Source organism: Equus asinus, chromosome 23 (genome assembly GCF_041296235.1).
Source record: "Equus asinus isolate D_3611 breed Donkey chromosome 23, EquAss-T2T_v2, whole genome shotgun sequence".
In the NCBI taxonomy this organism is placed as follows: Eukaryota; Metazoa; Chordata; class Mammalia; order Perissodactyla; family Equidae; genus Equus; species Equus asinus.
In genome coordinates, this window is record NC_091812.1 from 61,610,975 (window position 1) to 61,636,189 (window position 25,215).

General features: G+C 37.9%; 1 long non-coding RNA gene across 1 annotated transcript; it reads right to left on the reverse strand.

Annotated features, from left to right (window-relative positions):
- Positions 1-1,843: 1,843 nt before the first annotated feature.
- Positions 1,844-25,090, reverse strand: LOC123280169 (uncharacterized). The gene is made up of 3 exons (XR_006518835.2): positions 24,952-25,090; positions 24,206-24,303; positions 1,844-1,954 (listed from the first exon to the last, which is right to left on the reverse strand). It is a non-coding gene; the product is annotated as an uncharacterized lncRNA (long non-coding RNA).
- Positions 25,091-25,215: the final 125 nt, after the last annotated feature.

The window sequence follows — 25,215 nt, forward strand, 5'->3', positions numbered from 1 at the left end:
AATGGATACCACGTAGGATACAACAAACAGAGATAATCTGATGAGAAGGAGCATCAGAAAATCTCAGGTCTTTTCTCAAATTTTGCAATAATATTAAAAGCAATCAAAGTGTTCTTCTAGAAAATTGCATCCTTAACACTTGAAATGAACAGAATCAAAACCTTCACCTGGGACTGCGAATGTAAATTTTTTGATTAGTCACCTTGGCACTCGTGTGCAGATGATTAAAACTAGTGTGATACAATAAATAGGAACTTCCTTTCACAGATTCCATGATCCCTGGTAGCTTTCTGACTCGAGTCCCTTTGGAAGAGACTTCACTAATCTAGCACTGAATTAGGTTTTGAAGCCAATCTTTTACACAGCAATAGCTCATTTTGCAAAATAATTTAATTACAGAAATGTGACACGCATGAGCATTTTTGTACTGATTAATGAATAATTTCATAAAAAGAGATTTCCAATGAGCTGAAAAATTTATGTATCAATTAAAACTCAAGAACATAAGTTCATTGGATATTTTTCCTTAATCACTAAATTAATCACTAGTTATTTTAAAATAAATATTTTTAATGACATGGAGAGTTAAAAATTTTAAAGCCATGAATAACAGTCAACAGCTGCGATCCCTACCTGACCTTCTTCTCTAAATTCATTGCGAAAGCTGTAAATATGTCTCCCACGGTCGTGTGGGCTCCAAGTTGCCCTTCTCATTCCTCTCTCTTTAAGAGGTTTGGGATGGGCTGACAGGCAGCACCCCGCCCCTTTATACCGTTAACTTCATGAGTTTATCCTGGAGGAGTCACTGCGTTGATTTCTTTCACCTGTTTTTTCCCTGATAGTGAAATTTGTACTTTTCTGCGGTAAATAAGTTTTGACTTTCCTTCCTGATGCTCGAATTCTTGGGGGGCAATATTGTGGATGGACACCATGTGGGATGGTAAGCTGTGAAGACGCAAATGGTCTAAATATAAGCTGTCCTGTGGGATTGTCACAGTGAGTCTCAGGTGACTGGGGACAGCTGAAGTGTGTGTAACTGAAATGCCGTTATTATTTGTGGGACATGGTTTTAATATACCTCTTTGAGATATCTTTAATTCATGTATCAAAAATATATGTGTACCTATATGTGTATATTTAAAAATGAAATCATTTACACTGAAAACTAGCACCAGTTTCTCAGAACCTTTCAGAGCAGCCTATTCATTCTCCCTGTATAATTTCTTCACTTGGACTCCAGAATCTCACAATCTTTTGGAACGCCTTTTACCTCTTGTGCAATTCTTTCTCACTCTCCTCTTCAGATTTCTCCTCATTTACTGAAACTCTAAATATCAGGCTGCTCCGGGACTCAATCTTTGGATCTGGTTCTCTTGTCTGTCTAGACTCCATCCCTGAGTGATCTCATCCTACATCAAGGCATAAAACCATCTCTATACAGGTAACTTCCAGTTTTATATCTCTAGCTCAGCTTTCTCCCCTGAACTTCAGGAGTATATCCAAATGACAACTCCATTATTCAAGTTTCTCAGGCCAAAAGTATAGGCATCACCTCAGTGTTTTTACGCCTCACCCCATATTGCATTCATCCATAAATCCAGTAGGTTTTGATTTCAAAACATGTCCATAATTGAAACACTTCTCACCACCTCCATTGCTGTCACCTCGGACCAAGCCACCATCATATCTCCCTAGAATGTGGCATGGCCTCCTACTGGTGCATCAGGCAATTCCAGGCAGAAAAAAGATGGCAAATATGAATAAGCTGAGAAGGATTTAATAACGGAACTATTTACAAAGGTGTGAGCAGAGAATAGGAAATCGACCAGAAGGAAGTCATTACCTCCGTTAGGCCCAAGGAGTTGTCACAGGAAACCAGAGAATTGGCTGAACGGAGAGGACCACTGGCAGGAACTGTGGCCCTGGTGGATGGACACAGACAACCATGGGGGACCTGAAACAGGAGGAGAAGAGGGTAATAAACACATAATTTTACTCTCCTGTCAACCTTCCCTGGGAGTCTCTCTCATTAGTTGAACCCAATGCAAGCCAGGGTCAAAGAAGCCAATTAGTAGTTAGCATATTTCCTGCAGGTCACCCTTGTGGGGCCCCGAGCAGGAGGAAAAGGATGGAGAGCGACCTCCACTGCTGCTCACCCTGGCTCCTGCTCTTGTTCTTTTTTTAAACCTGTTCTTAACCACACAGCCAGAGTAGTTTTGTTAAAATGTAAGACAGACCGTGTCAGATGACTATCCAAAGGCTGCCAGTGATTTTCTGTCTCTATCATCAGAAAAGTCTGAGTCCTTAAAATGGCCTAGGAGGCCAGACATCCAAAGCCCCCACCAGCACTTGGATGGCCTCATCTCCTGTTGTTCTTGACTCTAATGCAATTTTCTTGAGCTCCACCACTTTCCTTGTGGTTTCTTGAACATTCTGGGCACGTGCCTGCTTCAGGGCCTTATAGTTTTCTTCCTTCTGCTTAAACTTTCTTCCAATTTTCCGTGTGATTCACTTCAGGTCTTAGTCAGATGCCACCTCTCTGCAAGGCCTTTCCCGGCCATCTCTCCAAGGTTACCTGCCTTACATCAATTCCTGACTCAGTTTCTCCATAGAAAAATTCTATTTTCTATTCCATTTCTACCTTCCATTATATTTTATATCATATGTAACTTAAATACCTAATAGATTTAGTTTGGTGTTCTCTTAGATATTTAGTTTACACATCTAACACATCCAGTTCAACATAAGCTCCATGAGGATGGGGATTGTTTTTCTCTCTGCATCTCTGAAGTTTCCCGCTGCCTAGATCAGTGTTGACACAAAGGAGATGCTCAATAAAGATTTGTAAATGAATGAATACAATCAGAAAAAGGATATAACCTGTCTTCTTTTCCTAAGTTAAATATTTTAAATCCTGGGAATGCTGCAGGTTGTTCCATTTTCAATTTGTTTCTCACCTGCACTTAAACAACCCATGCGTCCTTCCGTCTGTGTCACTGTTTGTGACTGTCAGGTAAGGCAGCATATTGCAGGCCGCTCTGTTATATTGGTAAGAGTGCCTGAAATATATCCAGGTAATATTGAAGCCAATTTGTTGATAATAGTCAGCTATTTAAGCACACAGTAGCAGGAGAAGGAAGGATGGCCCTCACCACACAATTTCAATTAGTAGTAGAGAGGTTTGTGGCATCCTCAGGAAGAACACGCCTTAGCTATTTAAATTCAGCATATACAGCTCACAGTAAACTGCGGGAGAGCATATCTGCTGTGGGTGGTGATATAAAGGGGAATTAATGGGGAAAGATGTGTTCCAACACTTCACACATTATCGTACGCTCTGGGGACTTACATTCTATCAGCAGCACAGTCAAAAACAAGCAGCCGCGCCTGGCATGTTGGGCTGTCTCTACTTAGCAAACCGATTTGCCTTCTCTTTGGAAGATGATCGTGGCATTTGTTTATCTTCAAAGTGCTGTAGTATAAATGCCACTTAAATAAATTAAAGGTACTTCAATTTAGAAATATAAGTAACAGTGATGATGACCTAAACATGGTATTTAGGCTGAAGTATAATCCGTTCTGCTTTCTTTCCCCATCGGCACGATATTAAAAACCATCTAAAGAGAGATTAGATTAGACGTCCTCAAATAATATCGGGGTGGAAGAGTGAAATATTTCAGCATATAATATCTCATCTTGAACATGTATCTCAGTTTGAAAACATAATTGCAACTGAAAAGAAAATGTGCTTAAATTAGATGTTGAAAGTAAATCCATGTTTAAATATATTTGCTAATTACTCCAACAAAAGTGTCATTGAAAGGAGACTACCAATCTACAGGAAAAGGTGCATGATTTAGTATTCCTTTATCAAGTAATCAAACACAGGCTCCTAAAAGTCATAGGGTTTATATTTATTCTTGTTTCAAATAAAGTCCATCTTAGTTATTGATTTACTATCTCCTCTTCTTCTGCTTATCCGTGTAATCCATCGCTTTGACCTCTAAATAGAACTCCATAAGCCCTGAAAGTGGAGAATAGAAAACACTCTGTACATTGCAGAATTGCCGAGGGGAAATAGTCTAAGTCTAAAACCCTAAATGAGTCTGGCACGTGATAGAAAGAAAAGACCAGGCCCTAGTTAAGGTCAAACTACCTACTTGAATATGTACACCAAGTCACTGAGAAGCGCTGAAGCTAAAGAACTTGTCTGTCTTTTCAAGGTCACATACACTCACACCCACACACACATGTACGAGAATATATTAGAGAAAGTAGGAGCTTAAATCCTCATGAGAACTAAAATCTCAATCTTACTATGAAAATATTTGTTTTGGTGATCAAAGTTTTCTCAGCTAGAATAAATTCAAGATATATTAACTTGAATCTGATAAGAAAAAACTGAATAAGGAACAGCTATTGAGTCCAAATGTCCATGGCACTCAACTTTACCTTCGTTGACCTTCTCATTTCCTGGGGTAGCTGTTCAGTAATTAAAACTCTAAGTCCTCGTCTCCTTTCACCTTACTCTCAGCCGAGAAAAATCAATGTCATCTCAAAACACTTCCTAACTTTCTTCCTTTTTGACTACTGACTTACTCTGCTCCTGACTCCACTGTTTAGTGTTTAAATGGCAGCAATTTGAGGGCAGAGATACCTGTTTCGTATCCCAGTTCTACCACTTCTTTTCTGCACAGCCCAGTTTCCGCATCTGACGAATGAGTTGTTGTTGGGTTTCAACGACAGGACACGTGTACTGAGCCTGACACATAGTTAGTGCTCAGTCAATTCAAAGATTTGGCTTGTGAAAGAATCACATGAATCTTAGGTCTTACCCAACAGCAAGCTTCACTAGGAGTTCGTGAAGGAGACACGTGACAAACAGCACGCATTCGTCTCTGGAGGACCTCAAACTTTCGGCTGAAGCTTCCCAAAATTCCTTTTTCCACACTGGGACATGTTCTGGTTTCGGAGTAACAGTTAAGCACAACATGTGTATGTAGTCAAGTCAGCTCAGAGAAAGCCGTTTAGTTTGAGGGTTTCTCGGGTTTTATACTTGGCTCATTCCTCAGGTGACTTCCATTCTCTGGTCAGCTCGGTCCCGTAATAATGTGCTGCTAGCCAGAGTGTGGCACTAGTTGGCCTCCTGGCAGGGTGCTCCCAGTTCTTCCTGGTGTCACCATTCACTTGGGACTCTCTACACTCCTTTTCCTACCTAAGTCCCCACTCTCAATATCCATGCCTATGGGAGACCTCTGCTTATTGCCACCTGCCCCGAGGGAGAGAGGGTTGGAGAAGGTTTTGACCGTCCTGGATTTTCCTGCAGCAGCGCAGCAGCCAGTTACCCTGTCAGTTGCCCAAAGGCACCTGAGCCAGGTTCCCGCCACTTCCACACTGGGCGCACCCAGGGATTGCCGTCACATTTTGAACCAGCCTTCCCCTTGCCACATCTTGACAGCTGTTTCCCTCTTCAAACCATTTCAAAAGTGTTTCATATTGCAGAAATCCCTCCTAGCTTTACAACAGCCAAAGGCAATCTTCTTTTTTCAGTTTGGTCATTGGCGTATAGATACAGGTAAATACGTGGAGAAGAGAGAGGAACATAGGGACATATCTCTGTACCTAAATATTTGCATTTCTAAGGATTTGGGTAGTTGACAGGAAGGTCGTACCACAAAATCTTTGAGCCTACTGGGCTTAATAAGATGCCAAGCCTCTAGGAAGTTCTCATATGCATCTACAGAAAGCAAAACTTGTAAAATGAAGAATGCAATCTCAAATGTAACTCAATTCATAAAACAGAAAAGATTTTTAAAGGAGGCTTAAAATGTGGATTTTCTTTTAATTTCAGAAGAATGTTAAGAATAACCAAGCTCCTCCATCTCTAGAACACAATCAGAGTTCTTTGTCCAAGCAGAATAGACTCTCAAGTGCCGTGATAATGCTAACAACTTTTTTAAATAATGTATTGTGCTAGAGAATGGGATCAGAGAAAGCAAGATCATTGGAAGCACTCTGACAGAGCACAGACATTTCCAGACATTGTTAACCCATTCTTTACATTCAGCCATAAAACTTAGGTGACATACTAAGATTGACAACAGAAAATTCAGGACAATTATTGTGACCAAAGTCTTTGATCACATTAATTGTTGCAGACTTTATCGATGGACTACTGATCAACAAAAATCTGAAAGCATTCCTTATTCTAAGAAGATAATCTTTTAAAAAAAAAAAAAGACTCTACTGGTTCACCTGAAAACTTTAATTAAAATGTTTCAAGGAACTCATACAACTCAATTGCAAAAAAAACAGGCAACCCTATTATAAAATGGGCAAAGGACTTAAATAGCATTTTTTCCAAAGAAAACATACAAAAGGCCAACAGTTATATGAAAAGATGCTCAATATCACTAACCATCAGAGAAATGCAAATCAAGATCATAATGAGCTATCATCTTACAGCTGTCAGAATGTCTATTATCAAAAAGAGAAGAGATTAATGCTGGCGAGGATGTAGAGAAAAGAGAACACTTGGTGGGAATGTAAACTGGTGCAGCCACTATAGAAAACAGTATGGAGATTCCTCAAGAAATTAAAAATAGAACTACCATACGATCCAGCAATTCCACTTCTGGCTATATATCCAAAGAAAACGAAACCATCATTTCAAAAAGTTATTTGTACTCCCATGTTCATAACAGCATTAATCACAATAGCCAAGATATGAAAACAGCCTAAGTGTCCATCAACAGATGAATGGATCAGGAAAATGTGGTTATATATATATATATATATACATATATACAATGTAATATTATTCAGTCTTGAGAAAGAAGGAAATCCTGTCATTTGTGACAGCATGAATGGATCTGACTGGTGTTATGCTAAGTGAAATAATCCAGACAGAGAAAGAAAAATACTGCGGGGTATCACATATATGGAATCTTAAAAAACAATCAAACTCATGGAAACATAGTAGAAAAATGGTTGCCAGGGTCTGGGAGTCAGAGATGGGGAAATAGAAAAAGAGGCAGGTTGGTAAAAGGATATAAACTTCAGTTATAAGATGAATAAGTTCTCAAGATCTAAAGTAAAGTTGTATATAGCTTTAATTAATTATAATTAATCTTTAATATACATAATTATTTATAAGTTAACCAAGTATATTTCTAATTTCTGTCCTTCTCCAAAACAGAACACAGATTTAGCACACTTTATCCATTGAGCATTCTCATTCCAATATAATTTATTCTTGTCAAGAGTTTTAGTTCTACCATTTTTAAGCTCCCAAAATTAATGTTTATTTTTGCAATTAATAGTTAATGTAATTAACTGACATTTTTAAAATTACTTTTTGTGTTCAGGGCTGCTCTTTATATACCACACTGTTCCTATGTCCAGTATTACTGCTAGTGAAAAATCTTTGAGCAGTAAACTCTTAATCTTCAGATGTCTAGAAACGTCTCTGTTTTAACTTAATTCTTGAATTAATTTCAAGATATAAATATAATATGATAGATTAGCAGTTTTTAGACACATTTAACATGGTTCTCCATTTTCTTTTGACATTTATTTTATTGAGAGGTCTGTTCTAATTGTCATTTCTTTGTAAATAAACTGCCTTTTCTGTGTAATAACTTTCAAGCTTTATTTTTCTTCATCCTTGATATTATTGTCTACTTTTATGTTCCAAGTGTTTATCATATTTTTTTATCTTAATCCATATAAGAAAGCTCTGTACTTTTACAGGTATTCTGCAGCTCCATTAAAATCTGTCTTTTTGAACATTTATTTTTATTTATTCTGTCTGTAACTTGAAGTGCACGTTTTTCCAGAAGAACTTGGGTCTTTATTGAATTCTTGAAAAGTTTCTTACTCTCTTACCTTAATGTCTTTATTTTTATCAAATTTATGCAATCGTGTAGTTTAAAAGATTATACAAAGTTTTCTGTGAAATGTAACGGTTGCCATCATTGCCCTTCCATATCCTTCTTTTCAAGCAAACCACCTTCTCCTCTTTTCGCCGGCGATTTTAGTATTACCTCTATATCTCTTAATATTGCTAATTGATTTCTTAAGTTTTAAGCATTATCAATATTGACTTGTCATATAGAGGGTGAGAATTTAGCCTTCCTTCCTCCCTTTGCCTCCATCACACACATACACATACCCTTTTGTGGCAGACACTCTAAGTGACCCTCTATGAGTCATAATCTTACGTAATCCCATCCCCAATTGCAGGAGAAACCTATGACTTGCTTCTAGCCCATGGACTATGGAGAAGGTGAAGGATTTTTACTGATGTGATTAAGGCCTCACATCGGTTGAATTTGAGTTTATAACAAGGAACAATATCCTGAGCATGCTTGACTTAATTGGAAGTCCCCTTGGAAGAGGGACTGGAGAACTCCCAGAGTTCAGAGATGCTCTCTTACTGACCTTCCAGAAGCAAGTCACCATGAGTTCTACAGGCAAGAGGGAACAAACTCTTCCAACACCCTGAGGGAGCTCGGAAGCCGGTCTTTCGTCAGACGACAGTGCAGCGTGGCCAACACCTTGATTGAAGCATTGGGAGACCCCCAACCCAAGGACCCAGCTGAGCTCTGCGTGTGCTCCTGACCCACGGACACTGTGAGGTAATAAATGTGTATGGTTTAAAGCCACTAAATTTATGTTACTTTGTTACTTAGCTATAAAGAACTAGTACCCTTTCCCTTCTTACCCTCCCAAATAGTTTTTGGCCTCATCAGTTTTGAGTGTTTATGTGATGATGACAGGAGGGGCTTTTTATAACTGTAGTAAACCATGACTTCTTCTCCTTCTCGCACAGGAGCTCAGTCATTGCTCCATGTCCCTCTTTTTTATTTTCTTTCTTTCTTTCCTTTTTTTTTTTGTTATATGATTTTTCAGCTGTCTAATTTTCCTTTCAAGAGATTGAAATACATTATTTTATCAGTTTCATTGTCCTGGTCTATTCCAGAGTTTGTTTATTTGATCCAATCAGAATTGGTTTGCCTCCATTCCTAACAAATGGCTACTGTGCTCTTCCCCCACCTTGTGATCATCTTGAAGATTCCCTGACTTCTTTCACATGTTGCCGGTGATATTTCCTAAATCTCATGTATTCCTTTTTCTGTGCTTACTCCCTTGTTTGGTGGATCATGTTTTCTAGGAGCTTCATGACTTTATTCTACCTTTTGGCTTCATTGACGTTTGGCTGGGTATGTAATTGTAGTTAGAAATAAGTTTTCTTCAGAATGTGGAAAGCTGAATTGCCTAAATACCTTCTAGTGTTGCTGTCGGGAAGGACAAAGCTATTCTGATTCATGTGCTTCTGTATATAGCCTACCTTTTCTTACTAGAAGTTGAGAAACCTCTCTTAGTCTAAAATGTTTGAAATTTCTAATTGATGTGCCTTGGATAGTTTATACCAAGATGATTTGCTTTTGCAAGTTAGTCCATATATGGTTGTTTTCTCTTTTTATATTTTATCTATCATTGTTATATATTTGTAGTAAAGAAGGATGCCTCAAAGCATGAACTCACTGCACCATCGTGTGTGAAATAAACTTTAGAATGTCAAAAGCACAAATAAAACACTGAACTAAATAATTTCACATATAAGGTGTTGTAATATATTCTTATTACTAAAATTATACCAGGACAAATGAGACATAAAAGCATTAAACATTGAAAATCTGAATTTGTGCAAAAATGTTTTCTTACTCCAAAAATAAAACTCTGCTTGTCTCTTATTGAAATTCATCCTTATTCAGATTTTCAATTTCTTTAAATCTGAGTGAAGAAATTAGACTGTATAATCTTAAACTTATCACCAGATGAGTTTAAAAGTACTTAATAGAATTTTGAGCTTTAAGAGTCTCAATTAAAATAAAAATGTCTCTTGGGCCCAGGGATAGAGAAAGAGAGCGTTAATATTTATGAAAGTGCTAAGCATAGAACAATTCAGGAAAAGCAAAGAAAACTTAAATCAAGATTTGTATTTGTCAAAGAGAAATTAACAAGCCACACAACTTTGCTAAAGAGAATTTCTGAAAATACCCCAGAATATTATGGCCTATTCTTCAATTTTGTTTCTGGGATCCTAAGTACATGGTAGTCAGAGGAAAAATTCTCACTTAGTTAAGATCTTCTTAAAAATAATAAAAAATGGTCAAAATATGAACATTTACTGTTCATCCTCCCTCCAAAACAGAGAATTAAATAAGATGAAAAAGAAATGTTTTACTCCTAGTAGATAAAGAGAAAAAGTATTTACTCATTTATAATTAGAATAAGAACATTGCCAAAATGATGTGTGAAAGTATTATTGGTCCCTTCAGTTATTAATTTACACTTATAAAATATTTGAAATAAAAGTATTTGTACGGATTGATTATATCTAGGCCATGAGACTGAATGGAAACTTCAGGAAATAAAAACAAAACTGTTGATAGAATTTAGAACAATGATCTTTTTTTGGAGGCTTTAAAGAATCTGACTCAGAATGGCATTGGCTATTAAGATTAACATTTATTTCTACATCCACAATAATTGTCCAGCTCTGTAATTGTTTCCAAAAATCAATATAAAATCGTTTTCATCTGAAATAGTCAAGCAAATAATATGTATTATTGTGTTTCAATTATTATGAGCCAAGCCCTTTTTATATTTTAGTCCATATTATAAAACACTGTGATTTTTACAGAAAAGCAAACTGTGGAGCAGGGATGTTCAGTGTGTTGCTCAGGGCTACACAATTGGTGAGCAGCAGATGAGAATTCCAATACCATTCTGTCCAACACACAAACCTCTTTCTCCTGCTCCACACTCTCAGTTTTCCCTCAAATATCTTCATAGACTAATTTCAATAAGTATGTGCTCAACTCTACTGACAAAAAAGGTAGTAAGAGTAATGGCTGCATAGTTTCCGCATGATTTATAAGACTATGAAAACTGATGTTGAAAGCATAAGCCCACACTCTCTCCCCCCCATCTTGAGGCTCCAGATGGACAGGTGTTTCCTTCACCATCAGGTAAAATGGAGTCCCCACAAGGTTTTGTTTCTTTAGCAGTTCCCAGGTCCTGGTAGGTATGAGGTATGGTTATCTGTTACGGGAGGGAACACCAAGACAAAGGCTCTCAGAGGGCTTTGATATTCCTAAGCTTTTGCAGCCGCAGCTAAGAAGCAAGTGCAGAGCCCCTTGGTGTGCCACAGTGGTCGTCCCGTTGGTATACTCCCAACATCCATGACAGGGGAAAGAAATGATCACTTGTTTGTAATGGTGGAATGTCTACATTATTTTGAGCTTGTGATAAATATGCGCAGGAATGATCACTTTTAATAAAATATGCATATAGGTAGAAAACCCATCTGGTACATTTTCAGATTGAAGCCTTCTTGCGTTTTTTGCCCAATAAAACATCTGCTTTTTAAGTTAGTGAAATCATATATTAGAATCACAGACGTCTTTTTCCTGGATATTGTGTTCATGAAGAGTTTGGAGTTAATCAAAGTGCGTTATAATGGGACCTACCTTAATTTACAGTTATTAAAAGTAGTAGTTAATAATAATGAATGCAAGTATTTATGCTATTGCATATTTCCCAAGTTTTCTCCTAAATACTTAATGTTTTTCTTATTTAGGTGTCACAAAATGTTTATAGGGTGATTATTACTATTATCTCTGTTTTACAGATATACATTAAGAACATTAGCTCACCAAACAAGTAGGGGAGATCTCAGGACAGAAACCAACCTAAGTGCTTGACTCTGAAACCCATTTGTTCCATCTCTACATTATCGTGTCTGCCAATTGTATTTGAGAGACATTCACATGATGTATTTCCTGATATTTGTAAGGAATTAGAATCTCAAACAAACGAAAAACAGATAAAAAGCAAAAATTGTTAGATATATATTTCTCGATTAAGACACAAGACATTCTTTTTCATTAAAATTTAACTCTTAAAGCAAAGCAAAGTAATACCAAGTGTGCATACTATACTTGGAAAATTATTTAATTTTAGGAAAGATGCAATAAAATAGTGTTGTAAGATTTCAAGGATATATACATATATTTCTGCATAATTTTTTTAACCGTAAAGAAGTGAAATGAAGATGCATCCATTTTCCTTTGCAATTTTGTCACCTAACCACCCTAAGAAAGTGTTTGCAGAACCAGTTAATACTCATAACTGTGGATCAAGAGAGTGACAGGAATTGGCATAGGAGACAGCTGGAGGGTAATATTGTTTCCATCTCTGTAATGATCATAAGGCTAAACTCAAGGACACGTTTATATTACCTCAGTAGAAAGCTGTTTGTAAACAAACTTGAGATCTTTGAATAATAATGGAAAAAAACCTTAATTTTGAATATATGCTTCATGAGACTAATGACTACATTGGTTTATACTTCATTATTTTCTGTATCTAAAATATTATTTAGCAGGTAATTGAAGCACAATAGATATTTGTGTGATAAATCACTTGAGTAATATCAGTACACGATCTGATAGAGTTAACTTTCAAGTTCAGCTAGAATGACATCAAGACAGGGTTATAAGGTAAGATTTTTTTTTTACTTGACTAACTTCTACCTTAAAACTGCTGTATAAAAACAAGAATGACATCTATAATGCAGTAAAACAAATCCATTATAAAAACAGAGAAGAGAGGCCGGCCCCGTGGCATAGTGGTTAAGTTCAACCCACTCTGCTTTGGCAGCCCAGGTGTGCAGGTTTGGATCCCAAGCGTGGACCTACAGCACTCATCAGCCATGCTGTGTTGGTGACCCACATGTAAAGTGGAGGAAGATTGGCACAGATATTAGCTCAAGGCTCATCTCCCTCAGCAAAAAAAAAAAAAAAAGAAAAGAAAAAGACCAGAAGACAAAAAGCCAACTAAGAAAGTATTTGTAATTAAATCACAAAGTTTATAGACCAAAACCAAAATAAAAGAATTACAAAAATAGCAGGATAAAGAGGGCTATCTTAATAGCCAAATGCGTAAGGGCCAGGAACACATCATTCACCAAAAGAGAAAAATTTTAAAATGCTTAGAATTATTGGTAATCAAATCAATTCAGTTTTGAAATATTTCCTACACATATCAAATAGACAAAGATGAAAAAAATCCCTGGTGGTAGGGTGGGAAACAAAAAAAGCCAATGTCATATGCTGGTCTTAGGAGAATGAATTTGTATTTCTCTATGAGTAAATTTGGAAATAATTTTAAATACTTAGATCCCATAAGGAGGTTAAGAAACTGGGTTAAAAATTAGAGATGTGATGAAGAAAGCATTTTTTAAATAACAAGAAAAATAAAGACAAAAATATCAGAAAAGAAACTATAAAAGAAAAGTCATGGTCGAAATATGAAACAAACCAAATGAAACATGAATTAGTGAATTCTAAGACTATATTTGACTATAATTCAAGATTCTTCTTTGAGCTGCACAGATTTTGTGGCTTATATTATATATATATATATATATTTTTTTTTTTTTGTCTCGGAGTCCAATCATAATATGAGGTTCTAATTGTGACTGATGTTTACATAATTATATTGCTGTTCATTATTTATCAAATTTTAGATTAACTCTGAAGGCAAATCCTAGGAGAATTAATTACCATAATAGAACATCATGTAAGAGTTATAAACTCTGATGGCAAAATAATGATATAGCTGAGAGAAATTGGCAGAAGAGAATGCAGGAGAGTAATATAGGAACACTTTTCTCCTCAATTTGCATAATGGGGAGTCAAGAGTTATGGCTCAAAGTTGAGTAAACAATATATCAGTTAGTAATGTGTTCAACTATGTTACAGCAAAACAAGGATAAACATACGTATGCTGAGAACATACGTGAGTGTTCCAGCTTCAGTCCTGGGCTGGCACACCATGTCAACAATCGCGTGAAGAGCTGGGATCTTTCTGTCCTTCTTCTCTTCCAGGGGCACAGAATAGCCATTCTGTGGGGCAGAATAGCTGCCCTTCCCAGTTTTATGTTCATATTCGAGACAGGATGAAGGAGGCACAGCCAAAGCTGAAGGGAAACTGGGTATTGAGTGAGTCACATAATAACATCTGCCATAATGAGGAAAAGAACTTTTAGTACATAATTTGAAAAACTCAAAGTGATATTAACAACAGCATTCAGGAGGTTGGAGCACAGCTAAACTGAGCTGAAATACCTCATTATTTACAGCAGGGAGTCAAAATAATTTCCTAAGTTGATACATCAAGAAATACAAATAAGAAAATTTAAAAACAGAATTAGAGGCAGTTTTCCCTTAGGAATGGAGATGAGAAGTTGGTGAGCAGAGGGTCTCACAGGAGAGTTTGGGGTTTGTTCCACTTATTTATTCCACAAACACTGATGCGTGGACTCATGTTCAAGGAGCTTCTCATCACTGGGGGTGCACCAAGGATAGGACAGCAATGTCTTTCCCTTCATTTATAGGCTAGTTGCAATTAAGACCAAAAAAAAGATATACATATAGTCTCAGACTGAGATATGTGATAAAAAGATAGGAAAAAAATGTGTTAAGGGTAATTTGAAATGGAGACTCGAAAGTTCTCTCTGAAGAGGTCACCTCTGAGCAGAAACGAGAATGGAGTTCAGACGTGACCCTTGCAAAAAGATTCAACTACAGGGAAAAGTGGACTACAGGTCTGTTGTATCTCAGAGCATGGAACAATATCTACCAGGCACTGATGAGGTTCTGGTTTTTACGTTATTGACCAAGACTGTCAGAGTAACACTGACTGACTTCATCCAACACCGTGAGGGAAACTGCGGCAGGGCTAACCTCGAGTCCATCACGTTAATACAATTTCTGAGGCCCTAAGACAACGTCCATTCCAACAAGATATATTCCAGTCTGTAGCTGCTAATGGAATCCAGAGTTTACACAGGCATCAGGAAACTCTAGCTAAGAATGAGCAGAATAACAGACTGGAAAGAACGACTTCAGATTTGAATCTAACCTAAGAATTTTAGACTTTGGACTTTTACTCACGAGGGCAAGGCAATTTATTTCAGATTTGATACTTCTGGAATTATAATCTTTGACCTTAATTTGTAAGGGGATTTTATTTTTGAACTTCAATTTCTCCTGGGGAACTTAATGAATGCAGAGGACAAATTTGGGGTGACTCTGTGTTACTGGCATTTTTTTCATGGAAGGTATTCATGTGTTTCATTAGAGTGCTCACTATGGATGTGGAACTTCTTATATGATAAATTGGACAATGAGGCTACATATACTTTGGACGAGACAGAATAGGTTATGAAATTTCAGCCTGTAAGACATGAAGATGATTTAATAACATACTCTTCTGAACCACTGCAGAGAGTTCTGAACCATGGCAGAAAGCGTATAATGCCCTATAGTAGTCCCAGGAGGAATGATTCAAGGGAGCAGTCATTGGCATTGAGAGAGTGATCTCATAAAGTTGGGAAGAGGACTGTCCTGGGACTAGGGATTGTCCACCCCTGGGGTGGAAGCGAGTGACGACCACACTCTGCTTATCTGCTTAGTTTGGTGATTAAGTCCAACAGGTGAAGAGAACATAAAGTTGGGCAGTATTGGAATGGAAAGCTTCTCTCGTTGAGAGAGCAGAATTGTGGTGACACTCCTGATTTCTCATGTACCTCGACTCTCTCTATCTTGATTGGTAAGTAAGGAAGGAATAAACTAGCTATACTTGCCTCAGCCTCTGTCTTTCCTTTCCTAAGAGTTTCCTGCCAACAGAGAGAATTTCTGGTCTACCATGCTGCCTATGACTATGGATGAGGGTGCCTGATACTGGGGGTATTAATAGTATGAATCGCTGTTCCAATAGAATCTAAATCCACCAAAGGACTTCTGCCTTGTCGGTTTTCTTGGAATCTGTCCCTCTGGCCTTCCAAGCACCTTGACCCAGTGATTTTGTGATAAGATTTTTGTTTTAATCTGTAGCAACCAATATTTACAAATAACTGCATTTGTAACGGGTAGTATACAACAATACTTATTGTTTAGAGCTCAAAGATTTAAGCAACTTTCCAAAACTCACAAAGCGGTAGAGCAGAGATTTAAATCTAGATCTGTCACCTGTGGCATTGACACAGAAAGGCCTGGTTCTCCTGCAGGAATCTGGCTGCCATTCTGTCCCACACAAGAGACATTCTATCCAGAAGTCCCTTCCGCAATAGTCTGTCTACCACCAGCAGAACAAAGCCTTGTCTCCCTTTTTAAACAGGGAGTGGAATTCTCCTAAGTGACTAGTGTGTGAAATGACAGATCTACAAGAAAACCAGGGCAGGTTTGTATTAGTAACTCTTTCTCTTGGGGATGCACAAGACACTTCACAGGGCTCCTGGGCTAGGTTCTGAGCTCACATCCTGTAGTACCACATTGGCTCAGGGAGCACCTCTTTGTAGATCAACTGATTAGAGACCATTTAGGTTTCCAACAAACAAGCTTTAACAGCTTCCCTGAAGTGTTGGGTTCCACACACATGGACTCCTCTCCGTCCGCTGAGAAGGATAGGCATATTCAGTGTCACTGCGATCCTGACCCACTTTCATCAGGACATCCTTGGTCTTCTGCTGTATTTCCAAAATCCATACTTCAAACATATCATGATCTTAACTCTAGAAAAATTTCTATACATATCTGTGCTCTTTTTCCACAGTGCTTAAGAAATAGGCATAAACTTCTGTGGAAATTTAATTTCAGTTAAAGTTTACAACTCTATTTTGTGTACTTCCTATGCAGAAATCAAGAACTGGGTGCTTCAGAGACTAGGTACGGAAATAAAGGAGATGCGATATATCTTTGACTCTTTAAGAGCTTAATGTCTACAGGAAAGTTAAGGCAAATCCAAATGTAATAAAAGTGGCATAATATGTAAAATATCGTGAAATAAATACAAAGTAAATGCTGTGGGAAATCAAAGTAGTAAAACTTATATGCTAATCAGGAATTAGGAAAGAATATTTTAAAGATGTAGTATTTGTTATTAGCCTTATTAGATAAATAAGATTCCAATATGCAAAGGCAGAAAGAAGAAACTCTAAGTTAGAAAAACCACAATGAAAGAAGCTCAAAAAAGGGAAAGCAAGATATGTGTTTGTAAAACATTTTTGAGTAAAGTATGGTAGAAATGTATGTGTGTAAATGCATAAGAGCAATGCAAAATAAATTTGGAAGAATATGTTCAGGTTTATTACGAAGAGTTGAACACCAGACTGAGGGACTGCTAATTAATTCATCATTAACGGGAAGTCTGTGAAAAGATTTTGTGTAGGAAAACAACATGACTATTCCAGCTGTAGTTTAAGGAAAGATTGCCACACACCTAAAAGATTACATTTTCCAGCTTATTTGCAGCCAAGTGTGGACGTGTGCCCAAGTTCTGGCCAAAGAAATTCAAGCAGAAGTGTTGTGAATATTTTCCAGACATCTCCTTAAAAAGAAGAAAAATCATACTTCTTCTCCCTTCCTTTTTCCAGGAATACTAATGACACTCAAGCAGCCATAGGGTACTATGAAGTGACCTTGAGGATGGAAATCATATGAATTGGGGAATAAAATAGAAAGACCCTAGTTTTCTGATAGTGTGGCTCTCACACAACTCAATATTGGCTCCCTACTTCTGGACTATTATTATAGAGAAATAAATTTCTACTTTGTTTACACCATTGTTTTTGGAGTCCTTGCTACTGGCATCTGGAGCAAATCCATGCTAACCAGTGAGTACTCAGGATGGTCACATGGGGAAACACAGTCTTTGACCTTCATTGCCAAGTTTAGAAAGCTCAACAGGGGAGAATTCCTCTTCAGAAATGTCAGAAACCAGCAGAAGGAAAAATACTTACACTGTCAATCAAAAAGAACATAACTGGGGGAGGGGCAGAGCAAAATGGCGGGGTGAGCTGACCCGGGATTCTCTCCCCTCCAAAATACAACAAAAGATTGGAAGAACTGAATTTCAGAGAATAAACATAATGCCAGCTCGTTAGACACCTACAATACCAAGAAGGCAGAGATCATAACCTTGCTTACACCTTCGGAGGCGCTGGAACGGTAGGAGAGAACATCGCTCCCTCCCCTAGAGTCTGCGATCGCTGCAGCGCGGGTCGGGAAGGAGCGGGGGAGGGGCCGTGCGACCAGGGGATCATCCAGGACTCCGGCCGCTGATTCAGTGGAGACCCACTGACCGGGGGAAAGCTTCCGTCCGCGGGGACCCCATAAATCAAGGGCCTTGGGAGACCAGAGAACAGAACTGATCTGAACCCAGACCGCCCGTATGAGTAACAGCCCCTCCCCACCAGCAAAGCCAGTGGGCGCAGCCATCTTGCCCCAAGGCGAGAGCTAACACGCCGCTCTCGACCCCCATCTAGTGGCGACAGGCTGTAACTGCAACTGAATTCTACCACCATGAGAAAAAACCACTCCTCTACCATCCAGCAATTTATAAAAGCCCCAGACCAGAAGGAAAACAATAAAAACACAGAATTAAGTCCTGAGGACTTGGAATTAGGTAAACTAAGTGATAATGAATTCAGAGCAGCTATAATCAAAAAACTCAATGAGGTAGAGAGAAAGATAGAGAAACAAGCCGAGTTCTGGAGTTACTTCACAAAAGAGATTGAAATCATAAAGAAGAATCAAACAGAATTACTTGAGATGAAAAACACAATGGACCAGATAAAACAGAATACGATTCCCTGAATGCCCATGTAGACAACTTAGAGGAGCAAATCAGCATAATCGAGGACAGACAGACTGAATGGCGCCAAACAGAGGAAGAAAGAGAACTAAGAATTAAAAAAATGAGGAAAATCTCCGAGAGATAATGGATTCAATGAGGAGTAAGAACATAAGGATCATAGGAATTCCCGAGAATATGGAAAAGGAAAATGGAGCAGAAAGTGTGCTTAACGAAATTATTGAAGAGAACTTCCCAAATCTAGGGATCAACGGAGAAATGTGTGTAGAGGAGGGTTTTAGATCTCCTAGATTTGTCAATGTAAAAAGACCCACCACAAGGCACATAATAGTAAAGTTGGCAAATAGGAATGATAAGGAAAGAATACTCAGGGAAGTAAGAAAAAAAAGAGAATAACCTATAAAGGAGCCCCTATCAGACTGTCAGCGGATTTCTCTACAGAAACCCTACAAGCTAGGAGAGAATGGAGTGATATATTCAAAGCTTTAAAGGATACAAACCTTCAGCCAAGAATACTCTATCCAGCAAGAATTTCCTTCAGATATGAGGGAGAAATTAAATCTTTTCCAGACAAACAAAAGTTAAGGGAATTTGTAACTAAAAGCCCTCCATTACAAGAAATCCTCAAGAAGGCTCTCATACCTGAAAAAAGAAAAAAGGGAGAAAGGGGACACAAGCCACAGACTAGGGAGACCGATGGATAGAACCAGAACAGGATAGCAAATATTCAACTATAGCATTAGGGTAAAAGTAAGGAAACTACCAAAACAAGGACGATCTTAGCACTCTAACTACAAATTAATAAGACGAGTTGGAATAAAAAACGAAAATAATTATTGAGGAGGGGAAGAGCAAAGGGTCTAAATCAGTATTGGTCGAGTAAGTAAGAGACCACCAGAGTATAGACTATATTATACACGAGATTCTAAATACAAACTTCAAGGTAGACACTAAAATAAAGTACAGAACAGAGTCACAAATCATAGATAAGGAAAAATCTAAGAAACCCAGCATAAGAAATTGCAGTATTAAATGGGTAGTCTAAAGCACACAGGAAAAGAAACACAGGAAAACAAGATAATGAGCGACAGATTGACAGCATTAAGTCCACATGCATCAATAATCACTCTCAATGTGAACGGATTGAACTCTCCAATAAAAAGACACAGAGTGGCAAAATGGATTAAAGAACACGATCCAACAATTTGTTGCCTCCAGGAAACACACCTCAGCCCCAAGGACAAACACAGACTCAGGGTGAAGGGGTGGAGGACAATACTTCAAGCAAATAGCAAGGAAAAAAAGGCAGGTGTTGCAATTCTCATATTAGACCAAGTGGATTTCAAAATAAGACAGGTAAAGAGAGACACAGAGGGACAACATATAATGATCAAAGGGACACTTCATCAAGAAGAAATAACGCTCATAAATATCTATGCACCCAACACAGGAGCAACAAGATTCATAAAGCAACTATTAACAGACCTAAAGGAAGATGTTAAAAACAACACAATAATAGTAGGGGACTTCAACACCCCACTCACATCAATGGACAGATCATCCAGACAGAAAATCAACAAGGAAATAGTGGAGCTGAATGAAAAACTAAAACAATTGGACTTAATAGACATATATAGATCACTCCACCCTGAAGGAGCTGAATACACATTCTTCTCAAGTGCACATGGAACATTCTCTAGGATAGACCATATGTTGGGAAACAAGGCAAGCCTCTACAAATTTAAAAAAATTGAAATAATAACAAGCATCTTCTCAGATCATAGTGCTATAAGGCTAGAAATTAATTACAAGGAAAAAGCTGAGAAAGGCACAAAGATGTGATGACTAAACAACACACTACTGAACAAGCAATGGATCATTGAAGAAATTAAAGAAGAAATAAAAAAATACCTGGAAACAAATGAAAATGATAGCATGCCATACCAACTCATATGGGATACAGCAAAAGCTGTATTAAGAGGAAAATTCATCGCAATACAGGCACATCTTAACAAACAAGAAAAATTCCAAATAAGCAACCTTAAAGCACACCTAACTGAACTAGAGAAAAAAGAACAAATGAAGCCCAAAGTCAGCAGAAGGAGAGAAATAATAAAAATCAGAGCAGAAATAAATACTATTGAAACGAAAAAGGCAGTAGAAAGGATCAATGAGACAAAGAGATGGTTTTTTGAGAAGATAAATAAAATTGACAAACCACTAGCCAGACTTATGAAGAAAAAAAGGGAGAAAGCTCAAATAAACAAAATCAGAAATGAGCGAGGAGAAATAACAACAGACTCTGCAGAAATACAACAGATTATAAGAGAATACTACAAAAAACTATATGCCAAAAGAATGGATAACCTAGAGGAAATGGATAAATTCTTAGACTCCAACAATCTCTCAAAGCTCACTCAAGAAGAGGCAGACAATTTGAACAGACCAATCACAAGGAAAGAGATTGAAACAGCAATCAAAAACATCCGAAAGAATAAAACCCCAGGACCAGATGGCTTTCCTGGGGAATTCTACCAAACTTTCAGAGAGGATTTAATACCTATCCTTTTCAAGCTATTCCAAAAAATTAGGAAAGATGGAACACTTCCTAACACATTCTATGAGTCCAACATCACGCTGATACCAAAACCTGACAAGGACACCACGAAAAAACAGAACGACAGGCCAATATCACTGATGAACATAGATGCAAAAATTCTAAACAAAATTTGGGCAACCAGAATTCAGCAATTCATCAAAAGAATCATACATCAGGATCAGGTGGGATTCATACCAGGGACACAGGGATGGTTCAACATCCGCAAATCAATCAACGTGATACACCACATCAACAAACTGAGGAATAAAAACCACATGATCATCTCAATAGATGCAGAGAAGGCATTTGACAAGATCCAACAGCCATTTATGATAAAAACTCTGAGCAAAATGGGCATAGAAGGAAACTACCTCAACATAATAAAGGCCATATACGACAAACCCATAGCCAACATCATACTCAATGGGCAAAAACTGAACCCCATCCCCCTGAAAACAGGAACGAGACAAGGATACCCTCTATCACCACTATCATTTAACATAGTACTGGAGGTCCTGGCCAGAGCAATCAGGCAAAAAAAAGGAATAAAAGGAATCCAAATAGGGAGGGAAGAAGTAAAACTCTCGCTGTTTGCAGACGACATGATCTTATATATAGAAAACCCCAAAGAATCCATTGGAAAACTGTTAGAAGTAATCAACAACTACAGCAAAGTTGCAGGGTATAAAATCAATTTGCATAAATCAGTAGCATTTCTATACTCCAGTAATGAACCAACAGAAAAAGAACTAAGAATACAATACCATTCACAATCGCAACAAAAAGAATAAAATACCTTGGGGTAAATTTAACTAAGGAAGTGAAGGACCTATATAATGAAAATTACAAGGCCTGTCTGAGAGAACTGGATGACGACATAAGGAGATGGAAAGACATTCCATGTACATGGATTGGAAGAATAAACATAGTTAAAATGTCCATTCTACCTAAAGCAATCTACAGATTCAACGCCATCCCAATCAGAATCCCAATGAAATTCTTTACAGAATTAGAACAAAGAATACTAAAATTCATATGGGGCAACAAAAGACCCCGAATTTCTAAAGCAATCCTGAGAAAAAAGAACAAAACGGGAGGCATCACAACATACTTCAAAACATACTACAAAGCTACAGTAATGAAAACAGCATGGTACTGGTACAAAAACAGGTGCACAGATCAATGGAACAGAATTGAAAGCCCAGAAATAAAACCACACATCTATGGACAGCTTATCTTTGACAAAGGAGCTGAGGGCATACAATGGAGAAAAGAAAGTCTTTTCAACAAATGGTGCTGGGAAAACTGGAAAGCCACATGTAAAAGAATGAAAATTGACCATTCTTTTTCACCATTCACCAAAATAAACTCAAAATGGATTAAAGACCTAAAGGTGAGACCTGAAACCATAAGGCTTCTGGAAGAAAACGTAGGCAGTACACTCTTTGACATCAGTATTAAAAGGATCTTTTCGGACACCATGCCTTCTCAGAGAAGGGAAACAATAGAAAGAATAAACAAATGGGACTTCATCAGATTAAAGAGCTTCTTCAAGGCAAATGAAAACAGGATTGAAACAAAAAAACAACCCACTAACTGGGAAAAAATATTTGCAAGTCATATATCTGACAAAGGCTTAATATCCTTAATATATAAAGAACTCTCGCAACTCAACCACAAAACATCAAACAACCCAATCAAAAAATGGGCTGGAGACATGAACAGACATTTCTCCAAAGAAGATATACTGATGGCCAATAGGCTCATGAAAAGATGCTCATCATCGTTGATCATCAGGGAAATGCAAATCAAAACTACACTAAGATATCACCTTACACCCGTTAGAATGACAAAAATATCTAAAACTAATAGCAACAAATGTTGGAGAGGTTGCGGAGAAAAAGGAACCCTCATACACTGCTGGTGGGAATGCAAACTGGTGCAGCCACTATGGAAAACAGTATGGAGATTCCTCAAAAAACTAAAAATAGAACTACCATACGATCCAGCCATCCCACTACTGGGTATTTATCCAAAGAGCCTGAAGTCAGCAATCCCAAAAGTCCTGTGCACCCCAATGTTTATTGCAGCACTGTTTACAATAGCCAAGACGTGGAAGCAACCTAAGTGCCCAGCAACAGACGAATGGATAAAGAAGATGTGGTACATATATACAATGGAACACTACTCAGCTGCAAAACAGAACAAAATCATTCCATTTGCAATAACATGGATGGACCTTGAGAGAATTATGTTAAGTGAAATAAGCCAGAGAGAGAAAGATAATCTGTGTATGAGTCCACTCATATGAGGAATTTAAAACTATGGACCAAGAACAGTTTAGTGGATACCAGGGGAAAGGTGGGGTGGGGGGTGGGCACAAAGGGTGAAGTGGTGCACCTACAACATGACTGACAAACATTAATGTACAACTGAAATTTCACAAGATTGTAACCTATCAATAACTCAATAAAAAAATAATAATTCAAAAAGAACATAACTGGGGACTAGAAAGATTGAAAACAATTCACATATTTATTATTTTAGGTCAAAATCTATTAAATTTATTTCCAATGTTGTATATGATTTGCTCATTGCTAAATGTATCTGATTTCCATTCTTTCACCCTATCTGTTTTGTTAACTTTATGCTACTATTTACAGTGAAATATGAAAATTATGAAAAATAGCTATCCTAAAAGAGTGAGATTATGTTAACAGAAGGAGCATTTCAATGGCTTCTTGGCTATGCTCGCTATTTTTCTTTGCAGATGTTACAGTTCTTAGCTTCTTAGCTTGAGGAACAATGCATAGATGGAAATGGGAAGGGAAGAATATGCCCAGATCAATGAAACCCACTATCTAACACCACGCTCACCTTCATGTCTGAGATGCACAGAACACTGTCTCTCCTTGTCCTGCCAAAGCACTGGGAATTTATTCACAGTACTGCTTTCAACCACACAGAGCACATACCTAGGAATGTGAGGTTTAGAGTCACAACACGATCCTTGAGCAGAGTAAATAAACACATCTCCCACCCAAACAGCCACTCTGCTTTCTATGAGTGGAGTAGGGACTGGAGCAATTCAAGAGTCATGAACTTCGACATCTGTGACTTACAAGGTTGTGTGTAACTCACAGTGAAAACACAGTGAATTATCATTTGTATTTTGTGCAAAATGTTCACCTTCCATAAGTTCATATATAAATATTTCCTTAGTGCTTCTTCCGCTTGTTCTCTGACACATTTGACAGCATTCTCTCTTTTTCCATCACTTTTTCCTTTCTTACCTTCTGTGGGATGATATTTCTCTGCTTTTCTGTTTCTCTAAGCCTGCAACTACCAGTTTGTTTCCTGGGCTTTGTCTTCCTACTCCCATCTTCTAATGTAGATTGTTATTTTATTCCCTCCCACTTCAAGGTTACACCCCACGTACTTTCATCTTCTCTGCCCGAGCTCACACTGTTCTTTGGAAATCTCATCTAGTCTCATGGTTTCAGCACTCACATCCACGTTAGTGGCAGTGACTCTCACATCTGCTGCCACCACTCCTCCCTCTCTTGTGAACCCCGGTCTTGCCTCTCCACCCACCAGTATAGAACACCCCATGGAAGACTCACCAGAATCCCTTCACAGGCACACAGCTTCCCAAACATGCACAGCCTTGTACTCACTACTTCAGGTAATGGCCACAATATCCCTTCAGTCATCCAGGCTGAAGGTGCTGCCGCTCAAAAATCTTTAATGGCTCCCTGTTGCCTACAGAAAACAAACAAACAAAAAATCTTGATATTATTCAAGACCTTCAAATATGTCCCCAATCTGACTAATCTTAGCTCTAATTTGCACCTAACAAAACTGAATACTGCTTCCCATATCACCTT